This window comes from Suncus etruscus, chromosome X, assembly GCF_024139225.1.
Source record: "Suncus etruscus isolate mSunEtr1 chromosome X, mSunEtr1.pri.cur, whole genome shotgun sequence".
Taxonomy (NCBI): Eukaryota; Metazoa; Chordata; class Mammalia; order Eulipotyphla; family Soricidae; genus Suncus; species Suncus etruscus.
Genome location: NC_064868.1, coordinates 57,459,834 through 57,487,569, shown reverse-complemented (window position 1 = coordinate 57,487,569; position 27,736 = coordinate 57,459,834). Strand labels below are relative to the sequence as shown.

At 35.6% G+C, this 27,736-nt stretch overlaps 1 protein-coding gene and 1 pseudogene across 1 annotated transcript in view; one reads left to right on the top strand and one right to left on the bottom strand.

Annotated features, from left to right (window-relative positions):
• AR (androgen receptor) overlaps positions 1-27,736 on the bottom strand; it is a 249,229-nt gene that overhangs the window by 179,870 nt on the left and 41,623 nt on the right. The gene's annotated exons all lie outside the window — the stretch shown is intronic.
• The window catches only part of LOC125999368 (eukaryotic translation initiation factor 4E-like), a 67,934-nt pseudogene that overhangs the window by 1,579 nt on the left and 38,619 nt on the right, over positions 1-27,736 (top strand).

Below are 27,736 nucleotides of genomic sequence, written 5' to 3'. Positions count from 1 at the left end.
TGGACCATATGGGACGCCTGGGGAATCGAACTGCGGTCTGTCCTGGATTAGCAGGTGCAAGGCAAACGCCTACCACCGCTCCGTCCCCGGAAATTTGATTTCTATCTAAACGTTGCTGAGATATAAGCAAGTCATTCACCTGGGTATTGTATTTTTGAGTGTTTTTCTGTTTTGTGTGTTGTTGTTTTGCTAGAGTATTCACTATCCCAAAGTGTTATGGTAGACACCATCCCTAGAATCCATAAACATATCCCTGCCCACTCTGTAATAGATTAGTAGAATTAATATTACAAATAAATTTTAACCATCTATAATATTAATGACAATAATCTTACAACTTCCATTTCCTTTTAATACAGGAAAATATTTTTATGTTCCATTGCATGTGGGAATGTATTGGCTAGTTTAAGAAGAATATGATGCATCCAATTTTCTAGCAATTGCTTTTTTTTTTACAGATTTGTGTCTGGTGTGCTGTTACTGATGGCTGCTAAATTTTATTTTGTTTCACTACTTGATAACATTAGTGATTCTGATTTCAGTTATTCATTTGTTTGTCTCTTGTTTTTATTTTCATCATGTAACACTGGTGAAGATCCTGGAATATGATGCAAAAGTGAAATAAACATCAATTTTGTACAAGCTTTGGTAATATTTTTGGGATTTGCTACAAATTTGTGGATTTTATTTAAATCAGTGATCTATGTCGTGTGTTTTCTTTTTTTAATTTTTTATAATAACTTTATTTGAGCCCACTATGATTACATACATGTTTGTAGTTGGGTTTCATGTGATTTCTTTTTGTTTGTTTGTTTGTTTTTGGTTTTTGTTTTTGTTTTTGGGTCACACCTGGCAGTGCTCAGAGGTTACTCCTGGCTCTACACTCAGAAATCCATGCTATCTTTCTGGCCCAGGTTTTCATGTGATTTCTTAAACATAATTATGAAGTATAAAATGTGTAACATCATAATTACATTCCTAATTAGAAATAGTATGTATGTTTTTGTATCTTTTTGCTGTATTTTAACACTGTGTATTTACTTAGGTTATTTTGTTTTAGTTAAGAAATGACTAAGTATAAAAGCTTTATTATCAAAAAAGTGTACAAAATGTGTATAGTAAATTGTCTTAAAAATAGTAAAGAGAGGGCCCGGAGAGATAGCACAGCGGCGTTTGCCTTGCAAGCAGCTGATCCAGGACCTCAGGTGGTTGGTTCGAATCCCGGTGTCCCATATGGTCCCCCGTGCCTGCCAGGAGCTATTTCTGAGCAGACAGCCAGGAGTAACCCCTGAGTACCGCCGGGTGTTGCCCAAAAACCAAAAAAAAAAAAAATAGTAAAGAGAGATGGTCCCTGCATGTACCTATTAGCCATCTAATTATATCTTCTGATGTTATGAGTTTGCATTTTCATTTTAATCGCCTCTCTTTTTATGAAAGAAAACTAAGACCTTGGATGATTAAGGGATATTAATTCACTGAATTTTTATAAATTTTCTGTGTCGGGCCAGAGAGAGATCAGGGAGGTAAGGCGTTTGCCTTGCATGCAGAAGAACAGTGGTTCGAATCGAATCCCAACATCCCATATGGTCCCCCGAGCCTGCCAGGAGCAATTTCTGAGCATAGAGCCAGGAATAACCCCTGAGCGCTGCTGGGTGTGACCCAAAAAAAAAACAAGAAATGTTCTGAGTGTCTGCTATAAGAAGGTTGCAACCAATAGGTGGAGAAACAATTATTCAAAATATTTATTTTATCTTAGTGTGTAAAAGATCAGTAAATTGACTTATTATGAGAGATGGTGTATTATAGGAAGTTATAAAAATTGTTATAAAATAGTTGTATACACAAGTAAAATGGATACTGAAGTAGCATTTTTCCAGGTTAAAAAAAGTTAAATAACATCAAGGGAGAAGTTCAAAAGGTTAAAAAAAGAGCAGTTTGCATGCAGGAGGCAAGGGTAAATTCTCCAGCACTATATAGCCCCACAATCAATATACCAGAGCACAATATATATCCATCCCAAAAAACAAATAAACAAGAACTTTCTAGACAGAAGGAACAGAACATGCAAAATCACCCACAGAAAACTATAAAGAGTTATGTGTGGATTGGGCACAGAGCAAGTGTTTTTAGGGTGGAAAAAGTAAGATATATGGAAAATAAAAATTTTATATCAAGGTAGAAGAAGCAAGATTTGAGGGGCAATCAGAAGAGTTTTGTTTTCCTTTAAACATACATTTGTTCACTCCTAAAAAAGCTATCTTTAAAAATTAGTTATTTGGATTGTGAACTTTAGAAATTCATTCTTTGAAGGAAAGGAGTATTTTTAAGGATGAAACAAAGATATGCACCTTAATATCTGATAAGATTAACAAATCCATATTTTCACAGAATATAAGCTCTGATGCAGAAAAATAGTGTCTGTTATCAACAAGACAGCATATAGGTGGTGATTCATGTAAACTTATTATAACAGTGGGACAAAAAGCTATATTTGGGGCTAATAATTATTCATATACTGCCTTGATCTATTCCTACACACTTTCTCTCCCTATCTCCAAATACTTGGAACCAGTTGATATATGATTTCAAATGCTACACACTTGTGATGGGATCCGGCTATTACATAGAACAAAAGATGAGTAAGGACTCTTAGGAAGCTTCAAAGCCTTAAATGGTTCTGAACTCCTTACCCATTGTACTGTAATATTGATTTTAATTATCCTAGAACTCACTATATATATATATATATATATAGTGATGGATATATCTTTATGCAGACAATGAATAATACAAAAAACCAGTAATTTAAGTCATATTAATATTACCATATATTACAAAGTTATCATTAGAGTGAAGGTAATTTATATTGTTTATAAAGGAAGCTAAGTGGAAAGTTATATAATATCATGCATAATCCATTTCATTGTTTCACATTCAGAAAAATCAAGGCACTTAATTTAGTCACTAATAGATATCCATAAACTACTTAGAGGCCTATGAGCAATCTACATCAAAGAGTGTATAGCCATAAGAAAATTACCTGCTTTATTCACAGAAACTTACATAAATCAGATATGCAAATAGCAAAGCCTAAGAAAATTGAAATGTGATAAGAGAAACCAAGAGAAATGTGATTATTTTTTATTTCATTCTTTTTACTCCACACTCTCTACCTCTTTGATTCTGGAGCAAATGTTCTCAGTCATCCCAAGCTATTAATGATAAAGCAAAAAAATGAAAATAGGAAAGTGAGAAAATAACCTTCTTAAATTAAAATATTTATTTGCATTTTGGTCAAATAAAATATAATCTAAAAATCTCATGGGGTTGGGATGCAAAAGGGGAAGGAATAGATCTCATGGGCAATGGTAGAGGAATATATAACATATATTGAAGAGATGTGAAACTATATCCTCAAACTTAAAAGGTGTTGGGACAATTGGAAAACCCCCATGTAAGAAATTAAAGCTGGACACATATCTCACATCTTACAAAAAGTGTCCATTCAAAATTAATCAAAAACCTTGAAATAAAATTTGAATCCACTGAGGAAAACTTTAGCAGGACACTCCAAGACCTAGACCTCAATGAAAACTTCAAAGAAAAAAACCCCAAAGAAACTCCAAAGTCAAGGGGTATGGAATCAAATCTGAAATAAATAGGAATATTTCAAGCTAAAAATTAATCATTCAAAATGATGTATGCAATAAGTGATACCAGACAACAGTGTCACTGGGAGAAAAATAAATAATGTTATCATGAAGTAGCTAAGCTGATACCTGCTGTGGGAGGCATTAGGGTTAAAAAGTGCCCTTCTGGAATGAATTGAGGTGAATGAGCATAAACAAGAGTGCAGCCAGTTTGCTATACTCTGAAACCATGCATTTTTTCTAGTCAATGACTCCCACCACAACACATAAAAATGCCATGACACTACAAAAGTCACAATGAAACAAAAATGCAGGATTCCACCACACCAAGTGAGAGATAATGGTAGTTCTAAAGACTCAACTAACAATGGCCACCAATAGAAGCTCTTTGATCAGGCCTTAAGAGAAAAAATATTAAGGCTTATCAAAGAACTCAAAGAAACCATGGAAAGACATCCCATAAAACTCAAGATGATGTAAGAATAGAAACGAGAAAACACCATACAAAACTATCAGGACTAAAAAAAATTTGGTAAGTTAAATAAAAAAAAAACTTACTAGCAGAGTAACTTACAGCAGCAGAGTAACATCTGCTGAAGATAGATTCAGTGAGCTGGAAGATAAATTCCAAAACACCCTCATGAAAAAGAAGATATTGAAAAAGAGTCTGAAAACAAACAAAAAAAGATGGAAAATATCCTAAAAATTAAGTGAGCAGACAATAGACAACTGGAGTAAATATAGTAGGAACTCTGTAAGAATAATTGTGATCCAAGAGGCCAATAAAGAAAATATTTTGAAGAAGCAAAAGTCAAAAAAGCCATTGCTGAGAAACCCCCAGAGCTAAGGAAAGCTTGCATACACAATTAGAGATGTTTGAAGAGTACCAGCCAGAAATATCCAAATGAAAGCTCCCCACGGCACATTATAGTCACAGTGATGAAAATCAGACAGACCAGCGCTAAAATCACAAATAGTGGTGAATGCAGTTAGAGAAAAAACTACACTGACAACTATGACAATGTCAATGATTGAGAGAAGTAGAATGCCTGTCTCAAATACAGGCAGGGGGAGGAAGGAGATGGGGACATAGGTGATGGGAATGCTGCACTGGTGAAGGGGTGTGTTCTTTTTATGACTGTAAACCAACTACAATCTTTGTATTCATAGTGCTTTAAGGACCCTGGCCTCCTTTCAGCCTATTTTCTATATTAAACTTGTTCTAAGAAAAAAAACTTTCTAGCCAGAGTCAATCCTGCATGGCAACAGGAGGGAGCCAAAATTCTTTACACAGGGAACACACACACACACTCCAAAAAACATCAAAAGATCAATAAAGCAAGATGTGTTCTTTGACTAAAAAAATAAAATCGAGATTGATAAACATTAGCAAGACTCACAAAGAAATAGATATTAATAATTGTATCAGAAATGCAACAGTGAATATCTCTACAGAAAGGTTCAAGATTTCTAAATTCCACTTGCTGTTTCAGTGCTGCCTCTGTTCTCCTGGGAGGCGATGAGTTCCCACACTACATTTCTTGTGGTTGTGCTGTTACTGGTATATTAAGTCAAGTGCCTTCAATGCTAAAGGCTCAGAAATTTTTCTTACCTGATTTCATGTCCTATGCAAGTGTTTTTCTACAACCTGCATAATCAGTACTTTATAAAACTTGTTTATGCTTCAATTCTAAATAGTGATTTATAAAGAAATATATAGTGTTTTTATTTAGGTACCACCAAACTTGAATTCTTCCGTGTGAAGCATTGTAAAATGATACATTTCTCTTTTGAGCACCATTACACTTGTACAAAGATTTTCACTGGTTCTATTTTTCTATCATGACTGCAGCACATAACACTGACTTTATCTTACATTTAGTTGAAATTTCAATTAAATGGCTTGTATAGGAAAAAAAGAAATTGGAAGAGTAATCAGAGATTAATTGAAAATATATCACAAAACAAGTAATGAATAAAATGGATTGATTCTTGGGCTCCTAAAACTTCCACAGTTGAACCAAGATGATATGCAACACCTGAACACCTCTATCACTAGCAAGGACATTGAAATGATAAATAAAAGGCTTTCTCCACCACAATAGGCCCTAAGCCCAGAAGGTTTAACTAATGATTTCTTTCAAATTTTTAAAGAGTATGTACTACCAATATTTTTTAAGATCTTCCAAGAAATTAAAGAAACAAATGCTCCCAAGCATTTTCTATAAATTAACAACATTCTGATACCATAAACAAAGATACCACCAAAAAGAAAATTACAGGCCAATATCCTTGATAAACATAAATGACATAAAGATCTCATCATAATACTGCCATAATATATGCCATAATATATATAATATAACCACAAGAAGGTTATACACCATAACCACATAGGATGGTGTTAAGATATACAATTCAATCAATATAATACAAAATATGAAGAAAGATATAAAAATCATGTAATCATAACAAATGATGCAGAGAATGCATTTAACAATGTTCAGCATCTAATCAAGATAAAAAAATTGAAGGAACTTTCCTAAATATAGTCGAAGTCCTTTAACTCAGGTCCATAGCAAGCATTATACTCAATGGTGAACAACTAAATATCTTTTCTCAAAGATATGACAGAAGACAAGATTGACCCCCTCCACATTTCTAATTCAATGTAGTGCTGGAACTACTTGCCAATGCAATTAGACAAGAAAAGTATACTCAGAACATGAGAAGAAGTCAAATTCTCACCATTTGCAGATGGCATGATACTATATTTAGAAAATCCTAAAGATCCTACAAAAAAGCTACTAGAAAATACAGTGGAAGCCTACAAATTTAATGCTCTAAAATGTATGGCTTTTCTATAAAGAGTAATGAAAGAGAAGAAATATTTTAAATACAACAATCTCATCCACAAAAAAATCAAGTACCTCAAGGTCAATGTAACTGAAGAGATGAAAGATCTATACATAGAAAAGTACAAAACACTACTTCAATGTTACTTTACCCTGAATTTAGGTGTAGCTACCTGAGACCCACCCGTTTTTGGGAGGGGTCTTGGGAACCGGATATTAGATGTCACCTTACTTGCAAAACCCGGCCCATTCCTGGGAGGGGTCTTGAAATAGGTAGATAAACCTTTAAGCGAGGGGATTAGCGGGGTCTGCCCTGCTGGGCGAACTGGCTTTTGGGTCATTGCCTCTTTTGGTCTCTAACCAGGATGGAGGTCAAAGGAAGATGGCTGAAAGGAGTTAAGATGCAGGGCCAAAAATAACTAGTGCTTGAAAGGTTATAAGTAGGCCACACACATGTGGTGAATAGGGCATGAAAAAGCTGATGCTTCCTAATGCCTGCCTGTGAGTGAGTTCAATACCCGTCGCTTTCCTGGGCCTGGGACCCGCCGGCTAAATGGGGGTTGCAGAGCCACGTGGCCTGGAATGGCATCCACTTCCATCCAGCTCCATCGTTAATTAATTGATTCAACACTTCAAGAAATAAAATTCACAAGTAAATTAAAACATATACCCTGATCATGGATTGGGAGGAATAAACTAATTAAAATGACAATATACCTGAAATTACTGTATGGATTTAATGCAATCCATATAAGAATTCCCATGAAATTTTTTTAAAAAATAGATCAAACATTCTTAAAATTAATATGAAATAATAAACCTCCATAAATACTTATAACAATCATTGGATAAAGAAAATGGGAGATATAACATTTCTTATATTTAAAATGTACTGTAAAGAAGTAGTCTTTAATACAGCATGGTATTGGAATTAAGACAGATCAATGGAATAGACTTGAATTTAAGACTTGAATTAAGACTAAATTTCAAGTATATATAAAAATTAGTCTTTGATAAAGGGGCAAGAATTATGAAGTATGAAGTAGAGCAAAGAACATCTCTTCAACAATTGTTGTGTGGGAAACAGGCCAACTACATGTAGGAAAGTAAACTTAGACCTCTCTTTAACACCTTTTATGAAAGTCAAACCAAAATGGATTGAAGACCTTGGTATCAGAATTAAAAATTTAAGATACATAAATGAAAATCTAGGCAGAAAAATCTATGGCAATGAAACTAAAGACTTATTAAAGAGTAAAAAGCCAATAACCAAGAAATTAGAAGCTATATTAAACAAATGGGACTACATAAAACAAAGAGGCATCTGCACCTCAAAGGATATGGAGAGTAAGGTATAAAGACTATGCTCATAATGGGAGAAACTACTCACCCAGTATACATCTGATAAAAGATTATTATCCAAGGGTTAAGTTATACAAGTTATACAAAGCACTAATAGGTCATAGCAAGAAATATACATCTAATCACATCCAAATAAATGGAGAGAAGAAATAAACATGACATCTCATCAAATAAGCAATACAGTTGGCCAAAGGCACATGAAAAATTCTGCACATCATTATTCCACAGGAAGATGCAAATCAAAAAACATTGTGCTATCTTTCAAACTGCAAAGTCTGGCACACATAAAAAAGTACAAGAACAACAAGTGCTGGCACAGGTGCAAGTAGAAATGGACTCTCGTTCACTGCTAGTGGGAATGTATACATGTCCAGCCTTTCTGGAAAACTGTTTTCATTATAATCATTTTTCACCCTTAACAAAGATAGCTTCTTCACATGTCAAAAATTCACCTAAACAAGAAGAGTTTCAAGAAATGCCCGTTGCCTTCACTACCCCTGCCCAAGGGGTGGTCTTATTTCCAAATATGTATGGTGGTTTGGGCTGGCTTTTTTCACTCTCTCATGGCATGACATTAAAGGCATCTGGACCACATGTGTTTCATCCTCAGCTTGATTTGGATTATTTCCTGCAATAAACCCTACCCCAGACTCATTCTCTCTCAGGTTGGATTACAGCAATTGGAGCCACACATCTGGCACAGCGAACAAGGACCTGAGAAGAAAGACCTCAACAACAGTGATATGATATGGTGGATTAAGGCTATGACCCTCTTGTGGGTTAAGGCCAGAATCCTCTAGTTGATTAAGGTTCTGTTACTGTCTTGTTTTTTTGAACAAAGGTACTACACCTTTTAGCATGTCTTTACCATGTCTTTTAACGAAGTGGTAACATACATGCTAGGCGACTTAATGATACTCTGGTACATTCACATGTATCACTTGCTCAATAATGTACATGCTATATTTACTAAATTATTTTATAGGTCATTTTAATTTATAGGTCATTTTTATCAAAACTGTACAATTACTCCTGGACCTGCCATATCAAGAATATGACCAAACATCGTGTCATGGAAAACTGGGTCTGAAACCACCCCTAGGTCCCCCAAAATCAGGGGACATTCTTATCTATCCCCACCTCCCCAGCTCAGGCTTACAGAGCTTTGGTTAATAGATTCCCTACAACCTGCTGTTTCAGAAAGTTGTGTCTTTAATATCCCTGCCCTGAGACAGTAAACATAACATTTGCCCAGTGCCCCTAAAAATTAAAGTCTGGCATAAGAAGACCAATTCTGCCAGGCACTGTAAGCCTGTTCCTGGGAAGAATAAGTCTATTAAAGGAAACACTGTTCATGCAAGAATAATAGATTGTGATCATGTTGGAGAAATAATTGTCTTTTCTGTGCCAACCATTTAGAATTTTGAGGAGATTGCATTGCCCAACTTCTGTTACTCCCTCATGTAATGCCTGACCACTCTGTTCACTCTAGGCTTGGAGGCTTCAGTAGCACAAACCTCATAACAGCCTCTACTGATCCTCTGGTGGCCTTTACCTCTAATATTATAAAGGTAGATTTCCCCCTTATAATTCTTAAGATTCATGGGAAGAAGTTTAAAGGTATGTTTGACACAGGTACCAACGTTTATATAATTTCTTTGTAATTCTGGCCCTGTAATAGAGACATGGAAGAAATACCATATTGATTTCAAGGAGTAAGTTCATTGCCCTCCTCCTCTGTCAAACAAAATTCTAGATAGCTGAAAGCATTGGTCCGGAAGGACATGTGGCCACCTTCCAATCATATGTAGCTCAGCTGCCCCTGAATCTAGGCAGTCGAGATCTACAAGAACAGTGGCACATTCAGTACAATATTCCTCTCTAGCTTCATTTCTGACCCCTAATTCATAAGCTATGCCTTTTTAATTGGGGCCTTTGCAGTTCAGTTCTCACCACTCCTCAGTATTTAGTGCAAATCTTAAAATCTTGTGTGGATCTCTCAGCGGTCCCTTAAAAACGTAAAAGTAAAAGCTCTGGTAGATTTGGTAGAGGAGCAGCTTAAGCTGGGACATATTGAAATATCATTTACAGAATGGAATTTTCCTATTTTTGTTATACAACACAAGTCAGTCAAATGGTAATCGTTTATTGACCTAAGGTATTTTAATTATACTATAATTCCTATGGGTGCCTTATAAACTGACCTCCCTGCCATTGTGGCTTTTCCTAAAGACTGGCCTTTGATTGTAATAACTTAAAAAGACTTTTTAAGACATATACATACATACAGATGACTATAAATTTTTTTCATTCTCCATTCCTAATCACCCTTACAGTTTTAATGGCATGTTTCACCTCAGCGAATAACAAATTCACCGACCATGTGTCAATATTTTGTTGATCTGATTTTAAGCCCTGCAAGGTTTTCCTATGCTTATATTATTCACTATATGGATGGTAGTTTGCTTGCATATTCTAATGACTGGGAGCATCAGAAGTTATATAAACGTGTGATAACATGCTTGCCATAGGCCAGATATGAAAAAGTGGGTAATGTTTTGGAATACACTTCATGGTGGTCATAGAAAAATCTCTATATGCTAGAGATCATAGAACTCTTAATGATTTTCAAAAAGTGCTGGGAGACATTAATTGCATTTCCCCCTCCCTTGAAATTTCCAGATCTGAGCTCAGCAAACTATTTCTCAACCTTAAAGGGGATTCTGACATGGATAGTTCAAGGCAGTTAATACCTGGTACTCAAAAAGAATTGGAAAGTTTTGTAGACTAGCTCCAAAAGTTTTATCTTTCCAGGTTCATCCCTGGAGAAAAATGTATGGTTACTGCTTTTTGCTATGACCTAATCACCAATTTCAGCTATCACCCAATTATATAGCCATTAAAATGTCTCTATTTACACAGTCAGCCTCTCACCCTTGTGCCATATCTGGAGTTAATAGCAGCTCTGATAATTAAGGAGAGACTGGAGACACATGCATTACTGTGTTATGACCCTGTGTTATTGTTTCGCATTTTACTAAAAAATGAAATTTAATCTATACTGTCCCTCAGAGAGACTCTTCTAAGAGCTTTAGCTGATTTCTCAAGATAAATTTCCTTCCATTACTTGGATGGAAAGGACATGGGATTTTAGAAGGACCTTTGTAATTTCTTTTGTAAGTTCTATTATCTGCTCTTCTCCTATTCCTAATGTTTCAGTATATTACACAGACGGCACTTTTTCATGGAAATGTGGTATCACTGACCCCTCACTGACCACAACAGTATTTACAAATTACAAGTTTTATCAACATTTGGAACTTGCTACATTGATTTACTTACTTTTTCATTTGTCAGGATATGTAACATAGTAACATACATGCTTGGTCTTTTCCCTGGAATTGTAACTGCTTCCTTAAAGGACCATACTGTTTCTCAGGATTTGCTCCAGCAATCAAAAGTCCTTTTGCAAAAGCACTCTGAGCCTAATTTTATTACTTATTTTCAATCTCATTCTGGCCTCCCTAGGCCAAGGACTTGAGAAAATGAAATGCTGAATACCTGGTGGCACCTGTTTTTAACACCTGTGGAAGTGCATCAAGTCCTACCCACAAATATCCTCTGCCTTCACGTCTTCACGTGCATTATCGCATTCTATGGAGGCAAGCCAAACAGATCATTCAGGCATGCCAGATCTATGCTCTTTTATACTGTACTTCATATGTAGCCAGATAGAACCCTGAGGCCTGCAGACAAGTAAAGTATAGCACATGAATGTTATGGATGTTAAACTTTTCCCACACAAACCCTATCTTCATGTAGTAGTTAACACTTATTCTCATTTTATATGAGCTATCTCTGACTTCTGAAGGAACTGAAACTTTTTGTTACTTTATACTACAATGTTTTTCTGTCATACCATTCCCCATACCATCAAAACTGATAATGTCCAACCTATACTCGTAAAACTTTCAATCATTCTGTAAAGAATGGCAAATCAAACATATCACTGGGACAATTCTCAGGGACAATGCTGTTGAACATACTCACAGAAACCTCAAATTCAATTATTAAAACAGAAAGAAGTATGCCACTGCTTGAATTCTTATTCTTAAGTCTATTTTCACTACCCAAAGTAGAGCCACACAATGCTGCAGGGCAACACTTTTGAGATGTACAGGATAAAAAAAATTAACTCACCTATTATAATAAAATTTGATGAAGAATTGGTAGTGGGTAACCTCTTTATTAAAAGAAAATGATTTGCTTATATTTCCACAGATAGCAGCCCCTCCAAGAAATTTCTGGTTCTCATTATGCCTCGTCAGAAGCAGTATTTTTTACAAATGATGAAACAAAGCCGCAGATTCCTGCTAGATCTCCAGATCTAACACAGGCTAATCAAGAGGAAGAAAATAGGAAACCAGCAGCTACTCCAACAGAGTTTCTTCAAATCCACAGTGCAGTGCCTCAACTGTCAAAAAAGGTCTCAGACATTTGAGATTTTATGCATCTATCTCTGCCATCTATCTCTGCCAAAATTACATGTATATTATGGGGTTGCCTCAGGTTATTTTTCAAACAAGAAAATCTGACAGATATCTTCAGGTTTTATTGCAGTCACTGCAGAACACAGTGGGGTTCTTTAAAAATATAGAAATTTGGACTTACCACCTGTGATTTTAATACATCTAAAACAATTTTCCTACAAGGGTAGGCTGAAGCAAAAATTACAAACGTATGTAGACTTTCCCCTTAGTAAATCTTGACTTGTCACAGTATGTCATTGATTCAAAGAACAACTGGAAGAAATATAACATATTTCTGTTTTGAATTCCTGTGGTAGGCTGGAGGGAGGCCACTAAAATGCCTATTTTAAAAATGCAGCAAGAAAATGCTGATTTAAATTCAATGATCACAATGTTTAAAATAATCCCTTTCTGTGAAATCTTAGGAAGATTATACCCTCTTTTATATGTTAGTGGGATCAAGAGCAACAGATACCATCACCTAAGTTAAAGCAGGGTATCAGCTAATTGCATTTTAAAGCACATCTTCAATAATGTTTTAATATTTTGTCCACGGAAATCTATGGAGAAGGAACTTGGCTGCTATGGACTCTCATTACATTGTACATTATAAGAATGTTTTGGAGGGGCCGGCGAGGTGGCGCTAGAGGTAAGGTGTCTGCCTTGCAAGCGCTAGCCAAGGAAGGACCGCGGTTTGATCCCCCGGTGTCCCATATGGTTCCCCCAAGCCAGGGACAATTTCCGAGCGCTCAGCCAGGAGTAACCCCTGAGCATCAAACGGGTGTGGCCCGAAAAACCAAAAAAAAAAAAAAAAGAATGTTTTGGCAACTTATTCTCAAACTAAGTATGTCTCCTATAATGTTTTAATGTTTTTGTTTATTATATCTATTGGGAAAGAACTTAGATGTCCTAGACTCTCATTACAGTGCTCATTACTCTAAACTCTCATTACAGTGCTTATTATAAGAATGTTTTAGCAATCTATTTTAAATTTAATGTTTGAAAAAACGTTCTAATATTTTTGTTCACTGAAATCCATGGAACAAGAACTGAATGTGCTGAATTTATGCCTCAGACTATTAACTCTTATCACAGTGCTCATTACAAGATTGCTAAGCAAACTACAAAAAAGTTTTTGTTATATACTTAACACATGAAATGAAAAAGACAATTGGGTTGAGAATAGTGTATGTACAATCTAACGTATGATGCTTTTACAGCCTTGTTTAGCCTCACTAGCAGTGATTCCTAGAAATCAACCATTATAATAGCTGCCTTAAAATTTCCTCAATACCTTATTTTCTGCCTTTATATTTATAAAAATCTTTGACCCATTTCCATTTACCACCCTAAATAGGTCAAGTTTTATAGTTGTAACATATTTACTGATAATTTATATCTGTGTGTACATGTGTGTATATGAAGTAGCCACTTTTTTAAAAAGTTTGTCTGTCTGTATTGTACATAGCGCTTCCACATTCCTATCCTCTGCCTTACTCTCAGCAAAACATTTTCTATTGTCTCTCTTTCTAACTTATCTCAGATATGTTGCTTTCCCTATTAAACCCCTTTACTCCTACAGCTCAGAACACCTTGAATACCACCCAACTCTCACAAAATCTCTCCCCTGCATCCTTTCAAACTCTTGTCACTGTAAACTGCCACTCTCAATTAGAATTGTCTTTTCAAGTGTGCCCAAGTTCAGGGACTATTCTCAGCCTTTGACCCCAACCAGCAGCTGCAGAATATATACACCCCCTCCCTGAATGTCATCAATCAATATATCACCTCATTAGCTGAAGCAGTAATCCAGATTCTACCACTTTGGATTTATTTAGCAGATAGGGGGGATATGTGTATTTATTATGTGTATTTTTATTGGGGAAAATATTGCTCCTTTGGATTTGTTCAGCAAAATATAGGGAAAATGTGTATTTCTTTATATGTATTTCCTGGGGAACAGTGTTGTTATATCTATGTATCAGGAATTAAACAGTATGACATCTTCTGAGGAATAGATAATACAACCTAACCATAGCCTCTTGATAATCTAATATTATCTTCTGGAAATATCCTTTCTTTTCCTTTTGGCATAGACCAAGTAAAATGGTGAAATCTTATGAAAGAGAGGAGTTCCAGTCTATTAGAAATAAGAACTCGAAATTTATATGTTGCAGGATGGCCTTTAACCTTGAACATTTGTCATACTGAATTGATTTAAACTCCAGTTGATCTAAGATCAGCCATACATCCCAATCTTTGGGTCCCAATATAAGAAACAGGGACAGAAACAAAAACTAAATCATGTTTGAATACACACTGGCAAAGACATAGGACTTGTGAGAACCAAAAGACTCTAAGGCTATGCTTGACTATGACAGCCCCCACGAGATCTGTTCTCAGGACTTAGAAGAAAGATCTCTAAGGTTAGGCAAACTTAGACTGTCTGAAGCCTACAATTTGAAATATGGCCAGATGCTTCCTGGCAAAGACCACCCTGATCTTAGGCTAAAAGTTTTTTTAATTTATCCAGCTTTTTTTACAGGGCTTATGGAAAATAACAGCCACTTTTATAGCTCTTACCTCCACCTCTTGTGGTGAACATTGTACAATCTAACCTATGGTGCTTTTACAGCCTTGTCTAGCCCACTAGCAGTGGTTCCTAGAAATCAACCATTATAATAAATGCCTTAAAATAGAACATTATTTATTCTGGTTTATCTCATATCTGGATTTTATTAAACAGAGAAGGAGTTGTTAGATTACAGCTAGTTTTCACCCTAAAGAAAGATGGCTTCCTCATTACATGTCAAAGAATCATCTAGGCAGGAAGAGTTCCTAGATAGGCCTTTTGCCTTTGCCATCCCTGCTGCCCATGGAAGTGGTCTTACTTCATAATAAATAATGTGGTTTCAGCAAGCCTCTCTCATTCTCTAGTGCCATGAGGTAGAAGGCTCTGGGACCACAAGTATTTCACTCTCATCTTGGTTTGAATTACTTTCTGCAGCAACCCCTGCTCCAGCTCTGAATTGTTCAGGGTAGGATTACAGGGATCCCACAGAAAATAATGGATGTTACTAAAAAATTATATAGTTGAGAATTTCATATGATTGAGCAATACCAGTCTTATGAATATGCTAGGAATATGAAAAACCATGCAAAAAACCCGCTGTATTCCTATGTTCATCTTAATACTGTTTACAATGTACAGAATCTAGAAACAATCTAAGAGCCTGATAAAAGATGAATGGCTAAAGAAACTGTGATACATTTAAACTGCTTAGATGTTAAGAAAAGTGAAGTTATAAAATTTACTTATAGATGGATACATTTTAAGATTATTATGCTGAGTAAAATGACTCAGAGTGAGAGGGGTAGATGTAGAATAGTCTCAATCATTTGTGGGATATAAAAATGATATTATGATAATAATATTCAGTTACTATAAAGATGAGGGTCAGAAGGACCTGTCTAAAATAAGAAGCTTGCCACAAAGAGGGGTGAATGCTGTTAGGGTAGAAAAGGGTACATTATGACAAAGACAATTGGAACTGATCACTTTGGACAAGAATTGGGTGCTGAAATGAAATAAATGATATGCACTGTACCTTTTCATAAACAATAATGTAAAACACAATGTCAAAAATGAGAGTGGCGGCTGGAGCAATAGCACTGTGGTAAAGATGGCATTTGCCTTGCATATGGCCAAGACAGGACAGACTCCGGATCGAATCCCAACAACCCATATGGTCCCCAAGCCTGTCAGGAGTGAATTCTGAGCCCAGAGCCAGGAGTAACTCCTGAGTGCTGCTGGGTGTGACCTTAAAACCAAAGAAATATGAGGGTGAGTGAGTGAGTGAGTGAGTGAGTGAGTGAGTGAGTGAGTGAGAGAGTGAGTGAGTGAGTGAGTGAGTGAGTGAGTGAGTGAGTGAGTGAGTGAGAAGTAATAACCCTCATCCAGAGGCAAGTGGGGAGGGAGAGAAAAACTGGGGACATTGTTGAAGGAAAATGTGTACTGGTGAATGGTAGTATACCTACTATAATTGAAACTCAGTGATGTACAATTTTGTATCCATGGTGTATCAAAGAGAGGAATCAAAGCAAATTTATATGAATCTAAGTAAGTAATCTTTCATTTGCATGAACAAGAATTCTTTGTAGTTTTCAGCATAATTTTGTGCATGTTATCTTCATAGGTCCTTATTAAAATCTCCTGAGAACCTATTTCTGATTAACTTTTCTCTATAATATCAATGTCCATCTTTAATTCCTTGCCTTGCAGTCCAAGTCCATTCTACAAAATCTGTCCTAAATTCTACCTAATCCATGAACTTTCCATGGTTCTATAAACATGTAGTTTGATAAAGAAAGGCTCTTTAGAGCAGGGAAATATATGGATGCATGGTAGACTTAAAACTCTCTTTTTCCCCAGGATTTCATAAGTCAATTATGTTAGAGAGAAATTGAGCACTTATAAAATATTTATAGGCAAGAGAACTCATTATTTTAACTTCTGTATTATTTGTATTTTTATGCATCTTCTAATAATAAATTCTGCTTAATAGTAGAAGCAAACTTATCCTATGCCTGGCAGTTTCTATAGAAATAGGCAAAACTTGGCAGTAAACTGTAGGCTACCTTAAATCTTTTTTTTTTTTTTTTTTTTGGTTTTTGGGCCACACCCGGTAACGCTCAGGGGTTACTCCTGGCTATGTGCTCAGAAGTTGCTCCTGGCTTGGGGGATCATATAGGACACTGGGGGATCGAACCGCGGTCCATCCAAGGCTAGCGCAGGCAAGACAGGCACCTTACCTTTAGCGCCACTGCCCGGCCCCTACCTTAAATCTTAATACAAAATCAATATATTGGCTGGCTATATAGATGCTCAATGGTATGGAGTGCATGTTTTGCATGCTAGAATCATAGGTTTAATCCCTAGCATCACATTTCCTTGAAAGCTTTGAGTACTACCCCAAGTACTAAGCAAGGGGTAGTGTATGAGCACCGCAAATGAATTATCCCAAAGACTAAAACTAATAAATATAGAAAAATTCAATAGATTATTTAGAGATCAGCAAATACTTCAAAATGTACAAGTTATATGTGCATTCTTTTCTAATGTAATACATGGCTGTAGTTGTTTTCTTAAAACTATACATGCAGATGGAGGTGGAAGAATAAACTGGTTCTGTTAGTCTTGATAATTTGCATACCACTAACAGCTATAATTTGACACATTTGAGAGTCAATTACTTTTACTTTTGGCTGTTAAGCATTTCTAATTATACAACAATAGAACCAAAGTGGTTACCAGAATGTCTACTAATAAATATTCAAAAATAGTTTAATGATTTACAGTGGCTACAAAAGTCTCAGAAATGTTCTAATATTATCTTCTTTCCAAGACTTTTACAATTGGAGTACTGGTTTATAGTGCCTTATAACGGTGCATCACTTGATGAAGGGAATTTGGGGGCAGGTTTTTTCCATACCTGGCTGTACTCAGAGCTTATTTCTGGCTATGTGTTCAGAGATCATTTCTAGTGAGGGTGAGAAAATATATATATGGTGCCAGTAATCAGACCTGGGCTGTTATGCATGGACGGCAATTGCCTTACATACTGTACCATTTCTCTGGCAGAGGAATAAGAAGATTTTATATAAATTGGATTGAAATGGTGAATGTAAATATAATAGAAATATCCTGGAAGTAGGTTTTCCTTCTCAAGGGGAATATTAAATAAACAATAAGCTTACTTTAAGGTGGGGATTGATATTCCACAGTGGTCTGTGGTTCAGAAATAAATCCCACATTTTGGTGAATAAAGGTTTTTATTGAAAGAAATTTACTTATAATATGAGGAGAGATAGAAAAAAATATATGCTTAGGAGAGAACATAGGATCACTTGCCACCCTGAAACCCAACTATGAACAATTTTGTAATCACAGTGTTTAATTAAAGAAATTATTATTAATAAAAGAAATATTGTGTCAACTGGTCCCACTATTTGGAAGATGGGGACAGTAGACAAACTATTGGCTAGACTCACAATGCAAAAAACAGAAAGTTCTTAAATAAATCATATCAGAAACAAAAGGGGAAAATTACAAGAGAATCTCTCCAAATCCAAGACATTATAAAAGTTGGACAAATCCCTAGAATCATGGAAATTACCAAAACTAATTGAAGGTTAAGCAGAAAGCCTGAGCAGGCAAATTACAAACAACTAAATTGAAATAGTAATTAAAAATAACACTAAGGAAGAAACAAGAGGGTTATTGGGAAAATCAATGGCAGGAAATGAACACTTATGAAGGAATGGGTGTTGCAAAACTGTGTGACTGAAACTCAGCTTTGAACAATATTTTTAACTTTCTATCTCACAGTGAATTAATAAAAATGTTACCATCTCTTCAGTTATAAAAGTCCTAGTCCCAATGGGTTTGAGGCAGTTTTCTCAATCTGTCAGAGACTTACTGCCATTTATCTTTAAGTTTTCCTAAAATATTGAAAGAAACAGTAACCCTCCATAAACCTTCTACAAAGCTAATGTTACACTGATAACCAAAGATGACAGAGATCCTACAAAAAAGAGAAAGTTTTATGGGAGGGATAAAAAAGAAAGTTTCAAACCAATATCCTTGATTGGCATTGACAGAAAATTCCTCAACACAATTGTGACAAGCAGAATCCAATAGCACATCAGTAAAATCATATGCCACACAAGTAGGAATAATTCTAATGATACAAGGATGGTTCGTTCAATGTAATATACTCCATCAGTAACAGCAAAGATAAAAATGAAATGATTATATCATATGCAGTGAAATATTGTGACCATATGCAACACCACTCTTGATAAAAAGCCCTCAATAAAATAGAGATGGAAGAAAATTTCCTCAAGATGGTAACAGCTCTCTATAATAGTCCATTGCCAATATTATTCTAAATGGTAAAATTTGAAAATAATCCTGCTGAGATCAAACAAGCCAAGAATGTCCACTATCTTCACTCCTATTTAACAGTAATGCCCTAGCTACAGCAATAAAATAAGAAAATCAAATGGTTCCACATTGGAAAAGAGTGTAAAATTATATCCAAAATCAACCTTCCAAATATATGGTTAGCTCTTTTTTTACTATTATTTTGGGTCACACCCAGTAGCAGTCATTGGTTATTCCTGGCTGTGAGCTCATGAAACATTCCTCATAAGCACAAGGTAGCATATGAAATGTTAGGGATCAAACCCAAATCAGCCACATGCAAGGCAAATGCCCTACCCACTTTACTATTGCTGGGGCCCCTGGTCAGCTATTTTTGACAAAGTAGCTGGATCACGAAATGAGAAAGGCAGCCTCTTCAACAACTGTTATTGATAGAATTCAATGAATATGTTTAAATCTGGACATGTATATAATTATGATATATATACATATATATCACCTACCACAAAAGGCAATTCAAAGTGAATCAAAGTCTTCTAAGTCAGACCTGAATCTATCAAGTACACTGAGGAAAATACATTGGCAAAATATGCCAATAACTAGATATTAAATGAGTCATGAAGATACAATACCATGGACAAAGGCTACAGAATCAAAATTAAAATGATGGGACTACATCATACTGAAAAGTTTTTGTATGACAAAGGGAAAAAAAAAACCTTTGTACGACTAAACTAAAAGTCAGTGAACTGAGTGGGAAGAAATATTTGTTCTCAATTCATCAGATAGTGGACTTATATTCCAGATATACAAATTATTTACAAATATCAGAAAAAAATTTAAATCACCCTCAAATTATGGGGAGAGTAAACCAACAGACACTCCTCAGTGGAAGACAAAGATAGGCCAACACATACATGAAAAAATACTCATCATCACTTATCACTAGGGAAACCAAGTCAACAGTGAGATATCAAATTATACAAAAAAGAATGGCACATATCAAAAATTCTGTGTTAATGAGGATGTGTGTAAGACAAACTCATCAACTGCTCATAGAATGTTGTCTGGTCCAACTCTATGGAAAACAATATGAAGGATTCACAACAAACTCAGAATTGAGCTGCTATGTGACCCAGTAATTCCACTATTGAGAATCTATCCCCAAGACAGAAAAATGTCATTCAAAAACAGGTGTGGCCATAAACCAAAATAAAAGAAACACTCATTTATCCCTTATACAGAATAAATATAACATTTTAAAGACTACTTTATAAGTTATAAAATTAAATTAGCTTTTAACAAAATCAATATAAATACATAGTTATTCTGAAATCATAGTTGACAAAGAATGTTACTACTTGTTAATTGATGATAATTAACTTGTGTATACCATAATCTTTAAAATTGTGCTACTCAAATCTACTGTATATATATTTAATTAGAAAGAAAAGTATTTCGTCAGTGTCCTTAAAAATTCTGGCTAGGGACTATGAGGCACTAAATTTCTATTGAAATCACCCCTAAGAATTAAAAATCAAAATCTGCTTAAGATTTTAAGATAAATTAAGAATTCTTGTGGAGTTGATACAATAGTCTGTGACTTAAGTGTTATAACTGTTGAGCAAAGACAAAACAAAGACAATATAAAACCCACACATACCATTGGTCATGTGCCAACTGGAAGAACAAACTGATGACCCTTGACACCACTTACAGAAGAAACTAACCCAACTTTCCCAATCTCTTAAGTGCTGCCATTTTATTTTGCAAGGAGCTAAACAGATGAAAAATTACAAATGATTGAATTGGTGACACCTTACTTACTGCTTTTAAAGAGAGCAAGATTCCTTAAATATAATTGTGAACTCTAATCAATTAAAATATATTTTAATACCTATATAGAAATCTGAAGCTCATACATTTTCCTCTATGTGCCTTGATGACAGATTTATAAGCTTCCGGTTAGAAAACAGTAACAGTACCTTTTCTATTACACAAAGTTTGCTGATATAAAATTCCAAGGAGTAATTGCTGGGCATTAAAAATAATACACAACAATCATCTACCATAACTTTTACCCATTCTTACTTTTCTTCTTTCACTCAAGATACCTACACTCTTCTTAAATATTGCTCTAATATAATTGATAAAACTTTACTGAAAAATCTAGTAAAATTAAAAAGTGTCATCTGGGGGCTGGAGAGATAGCATGAAGGTAAGGCATTTGCCTTTAATGCAGGAGGTCATCGGTTCGAATCCCAGCGTCCCATATGGTCCCCCGTGCCTGCCAGGAGCAATTTCTGAGCATGGAGCCAGGAGTAACTTCTGAGCACTGCCGGGTGTGACCCCCCCAAAAAAAAACACAAAAAAAGTGTCATCTGCATCTAATTTTGAGCAGTACTTTCCACAGTTCTTACTATCCTTTTGAAGATAAATATATTCACCAAAATTACAAAAATATTGATATATTAAATGAAAATGCTATAGCAAACTAATGGAATAAATGAAAATATTGTCCAAGGCAAGACCTTATTCAAGATGGTAAAGCTGGTAAAGTAATATATTCCAACTATGCAAAACATAAGATATACTTTGGAAGTAAGACCTTGGCTCAAGTTCAACTATCACTGAGTTGCTATATTAAACATTTTAAAAAAAGGCAATAATATCTTTGAGCCTGTTTTCTCATCTGACAAATGAACTTTAATTTTATTTGATTATTTTATTGATTTACAATACTGTTAATGACAGAGTTTGAAGCTTATACTGTTTCCAAACCATACTTTCCAACACTGTCCTCTTCCATTCACCATTACCTGAGTATACTCGCCCAACTACCCACTGTGACAAGATCAGTTCTGCAGACCAGTTTTCTGAAAAGTAAAATTAATTCTAAGTGAATAAATGCTTCAGAAGCTATATATGAGTATAAAATGACATGAAGAGCAATAGATAATTCCAAAATTACAAAATAGTTTATAGGAAGTTATGATTTTAAGAAATTTTAAGGGGGGTGGAGCAGTGTCACAAGCCATAAGGCGTCTGCCTTGCCCACGCTAGCCTAGGATGGACCGCGGTTTGATCCCCCGGAATCCCATATGGTCTCCCAAGCCAGGAGCGATTTCTGAGTGCATAGCCAGGAGTAACCCCTGAGCATCACCGGGTGTGGCCCAAAACAACAACAACAAATAAAGGTAAATACTCATAATTTTTTGAGATACATAGCCAATTTTGCCTGTCTTTTTTACCTTTCTACATTAAAGGTAATATTTAATAAACCACTTGTCCAATTATTTATCCACTTATCTCTATCCTCAGTTGCAAAATAGTTTGTTCACTGACCTTATGTAACAAATAATTTTAGTTCTCATAATTTCTAAATGTTAGAATCTTATAAATTTCACCAGTAAAATAAATAAAAGACAGAGAAGCAAAATCACTTGCACAAAAGCACAGAGCTAAGCAATAAGGAAACAAACTTTTTGAAAATCTATTATATGGGATTTTATAACTTTTTACATAGTGTTCCCTGATTTCTCATTTTGAAAGATATTATTTTTAAACTACCAGTATCAGCTGGTAAAACAAAGAGAAAAGGCTTTTCTTAACACACATTATCTTAGGGACAGTATGCTGAACAAGAACATAAAGCAAATATTCTTTGTGTTTTAGTTGAATTTCAAAGTATCCCACAGCTTCAAATGATATATTTTTTGAGACAGAGAGATTTATTTAACCAATTACTCCACCACAATGACCAACATGAATATACTGTTTCCAATAAAACTTATTTTCTAAAAAAAATCACAACTTCTTGTGTCTTTACTTTCCTATCCCTTAATACCAGTATAATGCCAAAAACAAACAAAAAAGAATGCAATTTTCTAATCCAGCTCAGCTGAAGTAAAAAGAAAATAAGACATACAGATCTTTAAACTAAAATGTCTTTGTCCCAGAAAGGTAAAGGGTCAGTGACTTAAATGGTAAATTTCTGATACATTTATGATAAAATTCTGCTCCTGGACTACATTCTTAGCAGAGAAGCCAAGGTCACTCAAATTATACTGGCATTCACACCTAGCAAAGTGACTAAAGCAGCTAAAATATGTAAAACCAATGGAAATATACAACTGCTGATTTTAAAATCAGAACACTTAATTTTTAAGTCCTTTAGCTCCATTATACAAAGACAAAACACCTGATTTAAATTATGAGCAAAACATTCTAATAAGCTTTTATCATGGAACCAGAGCACTGGTGCAGAGGTAGGGCCTTGTGCACGCTAACCTAGGACAGACCATGGTTCGATCCCCTGGAATTCCATATGCCCACCCCCAAGCTAGGAGCTATTTCTGAGTGTACAGCGAGGAGTAACCCCTGAATGTCATCGGAAATGCTCAAAAACAAAACATTTTTATCTAAGAATGATCATTAAAATAGAACATAAAAAGATGTTCAAAATCATTAGCCATAAGGGGAAATGAAAATAAAAAGCACAGTTAAATACTACTTGATATCCACTAAGATTTCTATTAATAAAAATTCTGTAAAGGAAAATATTACTGTTTAAGATGTGAATAAACAAAAAGTCTTATACATTGCTGGGAAGAAAGTAAAATGGTAGGTTTTTTTGGAGGGGAAATATTACAGTTTCTCAGAAAGTTAAACAGAGTCACTATATAAACCAGCACTTACACTGCAAGATATATGAAGATAAAAGAAGATGTCCAGATGAAAGTTCATGCATGAATGTTCATTACAACATGTTTAAATAGCGAAAATGTGGTAACAACTCAAAGTCCATTAATATTGGATAAACAGACACATGTGTTACACTCATACAATGGGAAATGATTCAGCCATAAAAATGACATGCTGAAAGCTAGACAAACCTTAAGAAATGCATGAGAGGGGAGCAGAGTGCTTGTCTTGCATGCGACTGACCCAAGACAACCTAGGTTCAATCCCTGGCATCTTCTACGGTTCCCCCCCAAGCCTGCCAGGAGCAATTTCTGAGTGCAGAGCAATTCTGAGCACCACTAGGTATGGCCCAAATACCAAAATAAGGCATGAGAAATCATTATTAATAACATTGTAAACTAGAGAATATTGATACATTATATTAAATAATGAGAAAAAATTAAATAATCAGATTCAAGTAGTCAATGCATGAAATACGTGATAAATAACATAGAAGTTGCCTAGGAAAGGAAAGTGTAGGAAAAAAATGGGAAGTGACAATTTCTTATCAGAGTGATAAAAATACTGATTTTGATGGTGCTTACACAACTCTGTAAAAATAAAAAACACAGAATTCCCGCACTTTAAAAGGTGAAATTTACATGTAAAAGTTTAATATAATAGCACAGAAAAAAGCTCAAGTAATAGAGCATATGCCTTCCATTAACAGGGCCCCGATTCCCATTCCCACACTGCAATGACTTCTGGACCAACACCAAGAGCAACTCAGGCCCCCAACTTCACCCCTACAACACTGGACCCAAGTCGCATTGCTTTACGAGGTAAGTTAATCAACGTGCTGATCCTGGATCCCTTAGAGATCTGTTGCTGGAAGGTTCTGATAAAAAATTTATTAGTGAATTGGTCCAGAGGAATTGTACAATGAGTAGGGAATTTGCCTTGTACATGGCTGCCCCTGGTTCCATCCCAGCATCCCATATTCTCCCCCAAGTACTGCCAGAAGTAATTGCTGAGCACAGAGCCAGGTAATCTCTGAAAATGCCCTAGCCTGGCCCCAAACAAAAAAATAGATTAGTGATGATACTAAATGAATTAATGTCTCAGTGCTGTTCATTAACTTTTTTCTATGGAGAAAACGAAAGTTAAAAGATATGCAGTCAGGTAATATAAAGAAAAAAAAGAACTCCAAAAGGGTATTTTGCCATCACTACAACCAGTTACTATAGGTGCCTGATAAGGGGCCTCTGTACTTGCTCTCAGCAGAGCAGCCCTGTAGGAAATCTCTCATGCTCAAATTATGATCTTTGATACTTACCTACTGAAAAGCATCAGGAGATGCTTTTTGTCAGACTTTTTCTATCTTTATTTTTCTTTGCAAAGAGAACTTTAATAAAAAAGAGAACTAAAATTTAAAAGTATTTTAAAATGTAGTTTCTGAATCACCTCATTATTTAATTTATGAACAAACTCCCCTGGACTCATTTTTCATGTTTGCCATCTAGATGCTAGCCCACCAACAAGCACAGAAGATGCATCTATTATCAAGTACATTAGGGCTTTTTCAATTAAAAGCAAACTCTATTGTCAACTGCATGATGCAGTCCAAGGAAAGTATGCATGTCATCACTGTGCATAGACCAAAAGTCAATTAGAAACATAAAATGGAGGAATTACCATTTGAATTAAAAGTGTGACCTAATTTGGAGACTCATAATATTGTTCCTATTCTCCATAAGTAATTTATGATCCAGTGTAATGTTACTGACCTGGATGTACAATCATTTCTCTTTAAGAATAAAGAATGATGGGACCAGAGTGATAGCACAGCAGGTAGAGAGTTTGCTTTGCATGTAGCCTACCTGGAACCAAACTGGGTTCTATCCCCAGCATATCCTATATGGACCCCTGAACCTGTCAGGAGCGATTTCTGAGCACAGATACAGGAGTAACCACTGGGTGCTACCAGGTGTACCCACCCCCCCAAAAAATCAAAAGAATAAATAAAATAAAGAATGATTTTTGTTATACATTCTAACACTCCTAGCCACTACTGATTAGTAACTAGAAACATATTTCTTTTGTAAAGCATGTGAAAAATCAATAGGTATTTAAGATATTTAAAACATATTTCAGTAATTCAATGACTTAAAGGGGGTTATTGAGAACAATTTAAGCCCCAGAATATAGTGAGAGGAAGGAAAGAAATTGAGGTGGGAGAAGACACATGTGAAATCATAGGAGTCACGGGCTATGGGGTCTCAGGTGCATTTTTGGTATTAAGAAAGGACAAAACTTGGGGCTGGAGAGATAGCATGGAGGCAGGGCTTTTGCCTTGCATGCAGAAGGACGGTGGTTCGAATCCCGGCATCCCATAAGGTCCCCTGAGCCTGCCAGAAGTGATTTCTGAGCGTAGAGCCAGGAGTAACCCCTGAGCGCTGCCGGGCGTGACCCAAAAACCAAAACCCAAAAGAAAAAAAAGGACAAAACTAAATATCCAAGCCAGAGTCAACAACAATAAAACAATAAGAGACCCAAACTTTCACAACCAAACTTAAAAAAGGTGCCTGTTATGATGGCAGGCTCGGGTGAGAGGTAGACTCTCTGCACGGGATGGACTCTGGGAATATTGGTGGAAGGGAGGTTGACAAGTGTAGAGTTGGTCCTGAAATATTGTATGTCTAAAACACAACTGTAAATAACTTTGCAAATCAGAATGTTCTATATAAAAACTTAAATAAGGTTTCAGTTGAAAAACAAGCTAATAGCTTCCAAAATAAAATGCATGAAGTTTTCAGAAAGACAAATTTTAAAAATTACATTCTTAGAATACCAGTACAATGTTTACAGTCTTTTCAAGTCTGACAGAAAAGAGAATGATAATAGCTCTTTCATATGTTCCCTCAGTCAAACGCTCTTCCCAGTGTCTTAGATATAGTTTTTAAGAGTGTGATAGTACCTAAATATCTTTCTTTTAGGTACTTAACAAAAATTTAACACATTTCCATTTTTTTTTTTTTTTTTGGTTTTTGGGCCACACCCTGTGACGCTCAGGGGTTACTCCTGGCTATGCGCTTAGAAGTTGCTCCTGGCTTCTTAGGGGACCATATGGGACGCCAGGGGATCGAACCGCGGTCCATCCTAGGCTAGCGCAGGCAAGGCAGGCACCTTACCTCCAGCGCCACCGCCCGGCCCCTAACACATTTCCATTTTTGAACAAAAAACTACTGTGTGTAATTCTATTCCATTTCAATAACTCCTGGAATATCCAATATAGCCACATATTATATAACTATAAGCATATCCTAACGGTACAGCACAAACATTCTTACCACAGAGATTAGATAACTACAATTATTTTTGCATATTCTCAACATTTCCCATTAAAATAGAACTTTTTGACCTCTACAGTTCTCAGGGGAAAAACAAACTCATAATCATTTTTAAGTCAAGAATTTCTGGATTTATTTCAAGGTTTCTATTCAATGAATGGATGGGTCGACTTTTTTCCTTTTCTCAATAGGTTTTAAAATATGTAATACCCCTTCACCTTGCCTGTCTCTAGGGCAGGCAATTTGCCTGCCTTTCTCTCGCTTTCTCTCTCTCTCTCTCTCTCTCTCTCTCTCTCTCTCTCTCTCTCGCGCTTTCTCTCTCTCTCTCTCTCGTGAGAAGGGTGTGCTAATGAAGGCTGCT